Source organism: Hakea prostrata, chromosome 2 (genome assembly GCF_041222555.1).
Source record: "Hakea prostrata isolate BN-2017 chromosome 2, UWA_Hpros_2, whole genome shotgun sequence".
NCBI lineage: Eukaryota > Viridiplantae > Streptophyta > Magnoliopsida > Proteales > Proteaceae > Hakea > Hakea prostrata.
Window position 1 is genome coordinate 51,541,019 of NC_142601.1, and position 12,472 is coordinate 51,553,490.

The 12,472-nt window shown below is 39.4% G+C and overlaps 1 pseudogene across 1 annotated transcript in view; it reads left to right on the forward strand.

Annotated features, from left to right (window-relative positions):
• The first annotated feature begins 2,007 nt into the window (after window positions 1–2,007).
• LOC149024766 (uncharacterized) overlaps window positions 2,008–12,472 on the forward strand; it is a 43,461-nt pseudogene continuing 32,996 nt past the window's right edge. The window contains exons 1-4 of the transcript XR_016171668.1: window positions 2,008–2,356; window positions 5,875–6,068; window positions 6,188–7,695; window positions 9,325–9,409. The product of XR_016171668.1 is annotated as an uncharacterized LOC149024766 (transcript). The remainder of the gene's footprint in view (window positions 2,357–5,874; window positions 6,069–6,187; window positions 7,696–9,324; window positions 9,410–12,472) is intronic.

Below are 12,472 nucleotides of genomic sequence, written 5' to 3' on the forward strand. Positions count from 1 at the left end.
CCTTGGACGCATTTAACCCATTACCCAAGTGCCATTGCGCTTTCGGAGAAAACATAACTATTTCGCCTAAATCCTCTCTCCCGCTGAAACATCGTGTGTTTTGCAAATTGTTTCCTCAAGCTAAACTCCATTGCGAGGAGCTCAAAGACTGAAGCTTAACTCCAACCGATGCGCGCAGGTAACCTGTCCCATTCTCTATGTAGCTCCTGAGGTTCCCCATGGGGTAGCTAGAGTACCCTTTCTCTTTCTTCACTTACTCTCAAATTTGCACGTCTGTGTGTAACGAACAACAGATGTTAAACCTGCAAATTTCTTGATTGTGATCTACCTACATCCCATCGTTTCCTTCAGTGATATCTATTTCACTCCTCCCTATCGCTTCTCTTTCGCTTTTCTTCTCGTTTTTTCCTCCTCTTTGATCAATTTGTTGATTTCTGTGTTTACCTCTACTTCTTCCCTATCTCTCCATTCTTTTTCAGTCTAGGTTTTTATTTTTCGCTTTATTCTTAGTGGGTCGTTTAGAATCCGGTGCATATTAGTTCCTTTTTGTGATTGGAAATCTCGAACTTGTGATGAATCTAACAATTGTTGGTTCCGGTTGCAAAATAACTAAATCTTTCGGTCAAAGGCATCCTTAATTCTAAGAACGCTGAATTTAGCATTCTCCTAGAGAAGAAAATCCCATTTTCCCCTATCCCGAATTATATTTCACATTCCAAATTGCTATTCAACTATTTAGAAATGGAAGTGAGGTGTAAGTCGTGTCTGTTGACTTGGGATTGTTTTAAGAAACAAGTACTTATTTGGGTGAAGGTTTATGCGATATGACATCACTTCCTGTATGATGTACGTTAAGCAGGTTAGGATCATCTGACCTTTTCAATTTTGATCCAGATCTCCTACATTTGTTCCTAAATCATGCAGCCTTGATTTTCTCCCTTAGTTGTCAATTTTTTTATGTTCTGATCGTAATGTTGATTGGATGCATATTTTTAAGGCTAACAAGTATTGTATTGTGAAATGTCCTTATCTTGAATTTTTCTACTCATAGAAAGAATTTCATCAGATACTCCTTGTTGCTGTGTCCTTTATTTGTTTTTAACATAAGCATCTTTTGAAAACTGATTAATATTTTCTTGTGTTTGAAACACGTGTAATGACAACATTACCAAATGTATTTCAACAACAAACCCATTACCCAACAAAAAAATGAATCCATTAATCAATTTATTTTTATTCAGCAACCTCTTGATGCAACTATTGACCTTGAATAAGGAAAACAGCAAGAAATAGATTGCAACCAAGATCAATACAATAATGAAGGCAAAATACTCTAATCAGATTTTCTTTGAATAATATAAGAAAGAGATTATAAAATGATATAAATGATAGATGAAAATGGGGGGGGGGTGTGGTGGGTAGTGGAATGGGCTATCTCATCCCTGAGACTCTCACCCACAACTATCTCAGCTGTTGAACATGGATTCTTCCATAAGCAATGGCGACATTGCCTGCAAATTTGATTTTTTCAAGAGTATGATATTCTATTGCAAATAAAGTGCCCTATTACAGTTTGGCTAAAGGTTTACAATATATAGAAACTTGGTGGACTGAAAATAGAAACTAATAACTTAAAAACTATAATTGTCAAGGCGTCGCCTCGGCGACACCTTGGAGTCTTGGCGGTGATAGAGAGGTTGAGGCGAGGAGTGCCTCAGGGGGAGTCCATAAGGCGGTTGCCTAGGGCTCTGAGGTGTTGCTGATGCGTCGCCTTGGAGGCATTAGACCCCTAGGAGACTGCCTTTGTGGTTTTCAAAAAATCACTATTTTTTTATACCAAATCAAAGGCAAAAAATAAATTGAAAATTAGATTCCAATTTAGAATCATCTATGGCTGTTTGGTTACATAAATGTTTTTTTGTTGAAGAAAAAACTTTAATTAAATATAAGTTACATGGGATTATTTGTAACATTAATTCATTAACAAAAAAAAACCAAAGGGAAAAATCGAGAATTTCAAAACCCGAAATCCCTAATTCCTAACGTCTCTCTTCTTCCTCTCTGCCTCTCTCTCTGCTACTCTCTTCCAAACGATCGACGACGACCACCAGTGGCTCCGGCGACAGCCAGAGACATCACCGGCGACAGTCAGCGACGCCGGCGACAGCAGTACAACTGCTTTTTACTTCTGCGACTGCTAGCGACACCTGCTACTCTCTTATTTCTGTTTTCTTTTTTTTTCGTCATACAAAAACCACCGTAGTTGCAGCGGCAGCAGCTTCCGGCGGAAGAAACCTCCAGCAGCAGCAACTTCCGGCGGCAGCAAGCCAGCAACGTCCAGCGGCAGCGGAAGACCGTAAGAGCAAGAATTTTTTTCCTCTGAAGTTTGTAACTTCTCGACTCGCCTTCTTTTCCTATTTCTATCTTTGATGAAATAATAGGATTTTTTTCCTTTGTATACGTTCATTTAGCCTATCAAGATGATTGCATTAAAATTGATGTTTGGGTTTACTTGCTGGTTATTGGCTTGTGTGCTTTTGATCACCCTGTCATTCTTATTAATTAAGTAGGATTGATCACCATTGCTACTAGTAGGTCCCTGCAAACAGCCACAGAAAACCTGCTGTATTTTGGTTTAGACTTGGATCAGTTAGTTGTCTTGATTGATTGGTTTTCCATACTTAGACGATGTACTGGAATTCTAGCGGAAGAATAAATTAAAGAGCCAGAATGAGCTTGTTCTCAAGTTAGGGAGCTTTTGCTCTTCTGATTGGGAAATTAGAAATCAAGACTGGACATCTGGAATGATGCAGGGATTTTAGAGTTCAGAATATAAAATCAAGAATGACCAAAATTATTGATTATGAAGTAAACAGTAACGAGATTCAGAAGAAGAATGACTCAGTTTATGAATCAGAATTTCAGGAACTTTAGTATGTAGTATGTTGGATGACTTGAGGTAGGCTAAATGGCTAATATTAGTTTTTTTATTATATAAAATATGATAGGTTTATAATGAATAATGAATTAGTGTATGAGATGTACACTAAAAAGTAAAGATTTCACTTAAAACGCCTCGACCGCCTCAAAAGCGCTTCGAAGGGCATCTCGTCGACTCATCGCCTCAACTAGCTAAAACCACCTCGCATTGCCTCGTCGCCGTGACAACTGTGTTAAAAACTAGTGACAATAGAATCATATGGTTTGGCTAAAGCTTTACAATGAATACAAACATAAAAAAGGGCGTAGCCAATGCCAAAGGCTTCCACACAAGCAGAGTTCAGGGGGGCAATTTTCCTACATAGTGTTACGTCAACAATTCTTGTTGGGAGGCTGTTTTGATACCTTGACCTCGGGCTACAACTATGGTCCACAAACTGTTGTGCCAAAGCCCACCCCTTTGTGGACTGAAAATACGAACTAATAACTTAGTAACTAGTGACAATAGAATCTTGTGGAAAATAGAAACTAATTAAAATAATGAACCACTTGGCTTTAAAATTCAGCTACATGCATAAATAACTAAGTAGAAGCTATACTCAACTTCTAAATATCCCTAGAGTAAAAGTCTTCTTATAATCTGATCTTAGGCTCCACAAATCCTCTATGAATATTCCGATTTCCGACTATGGCAAATAATGGTTGTGACACTGTTTATATGAACGGTGACGTTAATAGTGGTTTGCCCTCTTTTTGGCCCCTTCTAGAAGACCATCTGGACTGAATGTGCCAAATTGACCTGGCCTGATCAATTGCTGGTCCACTTGGTCCTGTTTCTGTGGTTCTCTTCTTTCTGGTCTGTGATTCTACATCACTTTGTGCACTAAAACCAAAGCCCTTGTGACTAGTAAGAGAAACATAATCTTATGGAAATAGTAATTCTAGCTGATGGGGACAATAGACGATTGTAGGACCTCTTTTCTATTACTGAATGTGTGTAAGATGAAAAGATTGAGGAAAACTTTCCTCAGATAAAATCTGCCTTAATTTGGAGAAGTTCCAGAACATCAATATAGATTGAAACGAATGATCTGATCCTGAAAATCAAGTTATTCTGGAATGAAAACAATAAGGTCAATATTGCTTGCATATGTATTGTTACTAGTTTCCACCCTGGTTTTCTTCTTTGGATTGATTATATTAGTTACACGCTATGAATCATCTTTGCAGTGTAAAAGTTGGTAATGAAATTGACTGAATCTGTTTGAGTAATGATGAGTGCAAGCATGTGACCAATCCCTTATGTATAGAATGTTTTTTGTTTCTTTCATTATGATGTGTCTACTCTGCACTTGACTGCGTCAATTGAGTGTCTATGACTTATCTTAGAAATTTTAACCATTGTGATGTTGTTTACTCTTTAGTTATTACTCATATCTTTCATTTGCATCTTAAAAAGGAAATTTAATTGGCTTCTTTCAATAAACTATATACAACAAAGTATTATTTTCAGGTAACCTAATTATCATGATTTTTTTAATTATTATATTGTTTACCTATTAAAAATATAATGACATTTACGTATTTGTAGAAAATAAGTGATTTTTTAACTGTCTGCCATACAATGTTTGAACAGAAGTGTAACAGTTTTGCCAAACACCATTTTCCTTCCATGAGATTATTCCTGTAGGAAGCATTGAAGAATAGCATTTCTTTGAAAGGAGCATCCTCCCAGAAGGGAAACATTACAGACCCAGATCTTATTCTATTTTTACCCCCCTCTTTGACTCTCAATCTATTTGTGTATTTGATACTGCTGGTGTCCCTATTTTGATACCAGGGAAGAGTTTCTACATCTACCAGTTTATTTTTATTCGCCAAGGATTGATTAATGGAGTTTAATATTCAATCTTTCTGGTGGAACTTGTTCATTATTCTCTTAATTCTGTATCAAGCCGGTGATTGCATCTGTGGAGATTGGAAGTTGTTTTTCCTTAAGAGTTCTGTATTAGCACGCAAGAATTTACAGAGGAAAATGCTGAGTGCTTGATAAAATATTGAGATCTGCATGGGTATGTGTATGCTGCAAAGCAGGCTCTGAGTGCTTGATAAAATACTGGAAAGGTTCTACTCTTTCTGGAAACAGAGATTTATGTTTTGATGCTTTTTAAAATGCTGAGTGGTTTCATTTAGGCCTTTGTATTTTAACCCCATTATCTGCTATTGTTCATCCCAGTTTTAACTTCACTGTTTAAGAACATGCTTAATTTTTGCTTCTATCAATTTTCTAGTTTATGGCCTCTTCTTTCGTTTATCATTTTTCTCCCCAGTAAAGTAGCTTCTTATGTATTTTTTGATGCAAACACACATAGGTTTTCAGCTTATTTAATATTTGGGAAGTGAACCTTGAAATGCAGTCTGGATCCTGCATCTGTATACAAAGGGCCACTATATGACCTCCCTGAACCCCATGAAAGGTGGAAATCCTGCCCCTGTTGATTATTTTGCAGCTGCTCCCATTAGCCACCTCGCAGGTGCAGGAGTCAGAGTCAGGCTTCCTTTCAGGGAACCCTCTTCCTTAAATTTAAAGTAAATTTGTCTATGCTGATGCATTCAACTATTATATTGTCTGTATTTGAGTCGGTGCTTTCGTTTGATAAAACTGTTACCCAGATGTTATTATTCTGTTTATTAGGTGATGTACATGCCTACTGCATGGTGCGAATATATGCGCAGATTCTTTCACTGCAGATTTTTACAGAGGAAGTGTATCAAACATTCAAACACATGCCATGTTGCTGTCTAACACACTCTTTTGCACTGTATTTTTAAGAGCTATCATCAGATCTAGCCTGTTTAATTCCTGCGTGTATCCATACCTGTTTTTCTGTGTTAGAAGTTACTAATTATGTTGTCACTTTCTCTCTGTTGTAGGTTCAGGGCGGCAGGGCGCGTTCATTAGCTTCAGATTTGAGAATGATGGCTGTATTCTCAATTGCCACTCATTGATTTGCTGCACTCCAGAGTCCTGAGCTCCTCTCCACCTTTATTTGCCATTGCATTTTCCCTACAGCATCAAAAGCATTTCTATCTAAGAGGTTTATCACACCTAGTTCTCCTGGAAACTGGTTTGTTTATATGGCATTAGCTGAGGAATTTTTATTTTTTATTTTTTGACACTCTCGCCCCCTTACTTTTAGTGCCAGAATAACCCAGGATCTAACAGTACAGGGATATATCTTTTCAGTTCTCATTGGTGAGATGGGGACAGGGACAGTAGAAAATGAGGAGGATACTCTTCAGAAGAGAAAGTTGGGAAAGACTATGGGAAATGATAAGAATGTGAATGGGTCAGTAAAGAAGAATTCCAATTCTAGAGAGGTGACTGGTGGAAGAGTGGAGGACTTGGAACCTGAATTTAGGAAGGTTGAGAAGAAAAAGAAGAGAAGTAAGGAAAAGGAGGTGGACCCCAATGATGTAGAGATCAGCAATCTCATTGAAGAAGTCCCTGTAGGTGATAATACTCATGCTGGGGACAATAATAAGATGGATAGGGTGAAGAAGAATAAGAAGCGAAAATTGGAGCCTGAGAAGAACACAGAATGCCGGGGGGATGATGTTGAGAAGAAAAATAAGAGCAGCAAGGAAAAGGATGTGGGGCCCAATGATGTTGACTTTAGTAATTTCATTGAAGAAGTGCCTGTAGGTAATAAAACACATGCTCGGGACAAGAATGAGATGGATGGGAAGGAAAAGAATAAGAAGCGAAAAATGGAGCCTGAGAAGAACACAGAATGTTGGGGGGATGATATTGAGTTGAAGTGTTCGAAGAATATCAAGAAGCTGAGGGTAAACAAGACGAAAGATGATCAGTGCCATCATGATATTGTCCATGATGTTAAAGCTAAGGAGCATCCTAATGAATATTATCCTGTAAATACAGAAAAGAAGGTGGGTAGTATGGTGATTCATGAAAATGAAGCTGTCTCTGTTAGTAAAACACAGATGGGACCAATAAAAAATGAGAGCAAGAAGATGAAAAAGGATGGCAAGAACAGACATAAAGAAAAGAATGGTTCCATGCTGGTTAATGATAGTGAAATGCTAAAAGATAATGTGGTGAGTTGTTGTAGAAGTGCTGGCAAAGAAGAGGGTTCAGACTGCACAGAAGTTGAAAGGGGTCAACAGATTGAGAAAAAGAAGAAAAAGAAGAAGAAGAAGAAGCAGGAGACTTACAAAAAAATGGACAAGGATGATGGTGGCTCCAAATTCTTGAAAATGAAAAGCTCTGATGAAGTGCTCAAGATGGGCAGTGGAGGGGCCACAATTGCTAGAGATAATTTGGAAGGTACAGAATGTGTTAGAGAAGGTGGTGCCAAGAGTCAAGATCATGTGATTTCACATAATAAGAAGCAAATAGTGTGTAATAAGAACGCATTTGCTGTGGAGGTAGAAAAATGATGACCAGAACAGAAGGAAGAAGGCCCAGTCAGTCAATGATGTTTTGGTAGAAGAGACTGATAAGGGTGATCTCAAAAAGAAAAGGAGATCAAAAGGTGGTAATCGTTCCCGAGATTCTAAGATGCCAGAGCCGTCAAAGAAAGTAAGGTTTTCAGGTCATGTAGAGGTCTTCCCTATAACCGATGATGACACCAATTTAGTGGAGGAGGATAAAAAGGGGATTTGATACAGGGCAAACGGTTCTCGAAAGAAGAGGATGAGATGATCAAAACTGCTGTTTCAAACTACATAGAGGTAAATCTATTTATAAATAGAACAACTTATTTATATGAAATAGTAAATCCATTTGGGTACCATATTCATCCAACTTCTCGTAACTGGCTTGTAATCCATTTGTAGTTCTTGAAATTTCTGTTACTATACGCAGTAATCTTTTGTTCTTGCAGTAAGCTGATGGTAGTAGTACCTTTGCTTAAATTGGACCAAGAATTAAAACAAAATGAACCAGTTGAACCAGCTTGAACCAAGGTCAGACCGAAATATCAAATAAAGACAAGGACAGAAATAAAGTAACAACTACTATTTGTCTATTAGTACCACTATTTGGTAGAATTACTTGGGCCAGCAGCTTGTTCTAGGACTTCTTGCTGACGTAGGTCTTTAGGTCTGCATCACATTGTCTCATCTCCCTATTGTCCCCCCCCCCTCACTCTCATAAAAAAAAAAAAAAAAAAAAAAAAGAAGAAGAAGATGAAAAGCAGGAAAGGAAAAAAACCCCATCAACTATGTATTTTTTTTTAAGTTTCCCAATAACTCTAATATTTTTCTAATAATGAAAATTAATTTCAAAATTTTCTTTCCATAAAAGGTTGGCCTAATATGAGAAGATCAGACATGGTACAACATTTGAAGTCCTAATGCTATTCAAAATACACTGAAGTCAGAAACCTAAAATTTTTTTTCTTTATTTCTGCCCACATTTTTTCTGGAAAATTTCAAATATATTTCATAATATTGTATTTAGAAACTACTAAGTTAGTTGCAGAAAAATAATTTTTGACACTATATATACGTGACTACTTGAGCATCACCTGGTACATATAAGTCTAATTTTTTTTCTTCTTAATTTTATTATAGGGAAATCAGTTTTCTGGACCAGGAAATAAAAGTTACGTATATTACAGAAAAAATGCCATGATTATTATTATTGATCTCTGGTGTCTGACATAAAATGTCTACCACTCTACCTCCATGCAACAAGTGTAAATACTTTTTGGGAAGAAGTTTTTCACCTGAAATTGAATGTGGCCAAATCTTTCTCAATAATCACCTGTTGATCTTTTGAAGTGATATGCCAACCTCCAGAAGTGTATTCCGGTTATTTGGAATTTTGGAGGAGTGGCATTAAAAAAAAAAAAATCCAAGGTCCAGCACCCCTTTCTTTTTTTCCAGCTTCAAACCGCAAAACCAACAAGTTCTGGTTGGCTTTTGATCATAAGTCACAAAATGAGGTATATTTGTTACTTGGTTTGTGTTATTTGGTGAGATGGTACAAACAATATGATATTCAGTCAAAACAATGCCAATCTTATATTTGGATACTATTTTGTGTCAGTGACTTCAAAACTACCGAGATTTTAGTGTTTGAACTATGACAATAACATGTGCAGGTGCAAATCATATGCCATGTAGATGTCATAGTTATTAGATTTGATTTGGTCGGTGTTAGTTTTTTTTGGATGTTCTTTACATTTTGTGTTCATCCATGAGACCTTTGGACTATTTTTGGACTTTCTAGTGCTTAAACTGATAGAGCTAGACAAGACAGGAATTGTCTTTCCTATTTATGTTTGTGTGGTTAGTTCACTACATTTATAATGAGTCTGCAGGATACTGATAATTGAATTCTTGTTGTCTTACTAGGAGCACGGATTGGGTGAGGATGGCTTAAATAAAATTTTGCATTGCAGATCATATCCTGAACTTGCAGGCTGTTGGAAGGAGATTGGTGAGCATTATTTTGCGAACTGTTCCAAATTATATATTGTAGCTCATGCGTTGTTTTATTTGTATTCCCTGCTTGCTCATTTTCTTTTCCATTTATTCATTGCAAATCATTCTTTGTGCTAACTTAGGTTATATTTTCTGAATAATATATTGCTGCTCCTCTGCTGTATTGTTTTTATTTTGGATGAATAAATAATTATATTTAAGAAACGAAAGCAAGAGAACAAGGTTTTTAAGAAGAAGATCGAAAAGCAGAACTAAGACCCCTATAGATAACAAATAAGCCTGTTCCTTGGGGTATCATCAACAGGGAGTGGGGAATAGCTAACAATCTAGAAGAAACATAAAAAGAGATGGCATTCCAAATCCTGTCTATAGAGCGAGATTTGGAGGTCCATCTCTGAAGATTGCGCTCCCACCAAAGGTGGTGGATTAAGGCACAAAACACTAGCTTACCGATCCGATCGCAGATGGAAGAACCTGAAAAGTTTCTCAAAATCCAAGACCAATCTCGCCCAAACCCATAGGAACGCCTCAAGCAGGGCCAAATGGAGGAAATGGTTTTTCCCTAGGTAGATCTGGAGAAAGGGCATGAAAAGAAAATGTGCTTAAGGTTCTCCAAACTAGACCAACAGAGGATACAGTTGGGGTTAACGAGGATATGGCGGCCAATAAGGAAGGATTGGGTGGGAAGGGCAAGGTTAAGGGCTCTCCAGAGGGTTAGGGAGTGACGAGGAATGTGACTTTTGAACCAAACCAAAGGGGGCCAGGGGGTTTGGGGCTGTGGGATCTGAGAAGGTTCCAGGCCGATGAGGTGGAGAAGGTTTTGGCATGGGAGGGTAGCCCAATGGTAATGTTGCAAGGGGAGTTAGATAGAGTGGGGAGAGATTCCCAAACTTGTGTGAGAATGGGCAGGGAGCAGGGATCCAGGATCCATTAGAGATGAAGGCTGCCAAGGGGGTGGATTTGGGGATACGAGTGTTATAGATAGTAAGGGGGGGCCAAAGTGGTTAAAGAGAATGCCCATTGGATGCCATGGGTCAAGCCAAAAGGAAGTGGAGGAACTTGAAGAGATGCAGGTAGAAGTAGCCAAGATGGCTCGGGGGTGAAGCAAGAGAATTTTCCTCCAAACCCATGAAGGGTTGAAGGGCATATAAATAGTCCAGAGGGAGTTCGACTGGAGAATAAAGGAGTAGACCCATCTAAGCCAAATAGAGTCATGTTTTGAGGCAATTTTCCAGATGAGTTTGAGAAGGCAGGCTGAGTTGACATCGGTGATCCGGCGGATGCCAAGGCCACCTTTGGAGGTAGAGCGACAGATGGAGGACCAACTGACCGGGTGAATGAAGCGCGAGGCTTCCTGCCCTTTCCAAAGGAAGGCATAAAATAAATATTCCATCGCATGGATGGTGGATTTGGGAATGGAGAAGACTCCACACCAATAGAGATAGGAGGACTTACTCTTCCAAAGTTGCAATTTCTTGCGGATGTTGTCAAGCGTTGGAAGGCAGTGGTGACGGGTGAGTCGACCAGGAATGAGCAGGAGGCCAAGATACCACGGGAAAGGTGTCGGGCGAGAAATCCAAGAGCTGGAGAAGAGAGGCTTGAAGGTGCTCAGGGATACGGAAGAGGAAGATGGTGGATTTGCCGAGATTGACTCAAAGGCCAGAAAGGGATTCAAATTGTGAGAGGGTTGAGAGGATGGAGGATATTGAAAGGTGGTCCACTTTAGAGAAGATCATGAGATCGCTAGCAAAAGCAAGATGGGTAAGATTTATGGATTTGCACTTGGGAATGGGGGAAATGAGGAAATGATCGGTATTCGTTTGAAGGATACGGGATAGGACCTCCAAGGCTAAGATGGAGAATCGAGGAGTGGCGATACAGGAATTGATCCAGTGGATGAAGGGGGCCAGAAAAACCATGGAGGAGAGGACATCGCTCATGAATCCCAACGAATGGAATCGAAGGCTGTATGGAGATCAACATTAAGGAGAGTAGCCGGGAGTGGTCAGATCTATTGAAGCCGCGAACGATCTCCACTCAAAGAAGAATGTTATCCACAATACTGTGGCCCGAGATGAAGGCGGATTGATTAGAGCTAACAAGGGAGGGAGAGCCTTTTTGAGCCTATTCGTAAGGACCTTAGAGATGAATTTGTAGATGAGGTTACAGAGAGAGATGGGGCGGAAATCAGAGAGGGACGAGGCTCCTTGCTTTTTGGGAATGAGACAGAGGAAGGTTTGATTGATGGATGAGAGCTAGGAAGGGTTGAAGAAGAAGCTGCGGATGGCATGAACAAGATCGCTCTCAATGAAATCCCAAGAGGCAAGGAAGAAGCCTATATTGAAACCATCAAGACCCGGGGCCTTGTTGGGCTTATGGGAACGGATGGCAAGAAGGGATAGAGCTGAGAGATGAGATGAGAGAAGGATCGATGACTTTGTTGATGAGGTTGGGGGGAAGGGGGGAGCGGGGCGAGATAGAGGGAGGAGACAAAAGATTGGAGAAGAAGGAGACAATCTCGGGCCTTGATACTAGCGGGATCGGAAATGCAAGTACCATTATTAGTGATGAGGGAGGGAATGGAGTTGAAGTTATTTGGCCTTGAGAGATCGGTGGAAGAAGGCAAAATTTGAGTTTGCCAGTTCCAACCATTTGATTCTGGCTTTCTGGCGGAGGAAGCTTTCTTTAGAGGAAAGGAGAGAGGAAAGGAGAGAGGAAAGCTTAGAGGGGAAGGATCTCTCATTCTTGGCCAGGGCGAAGTTGGTCATTTTGGAGGAGGTTTTGAGTGATTTGAAGATTTGATCTACAAGAGGAGGTCCTGGAATTGATATTGTCAAAGGAGGAGGAGTTCTAGGATCGAAGGGCTTCCTTAGTGTTGCGAAGCTTGCAAGCAAAGGCGATTATAAGGAGAGAGTAGTAGTGGACTGGTTTAGACCAAACTTTGTGAACAGTGGGGAGGAAAGAAGAATCCAAGGTCCATGTGTCAAAGAATTTGAACGGCTTCGGGCCAAAGGAGTTGGGAGGCGAAAGTTGGACAAAGCAGGGAGAGTGATCAGAG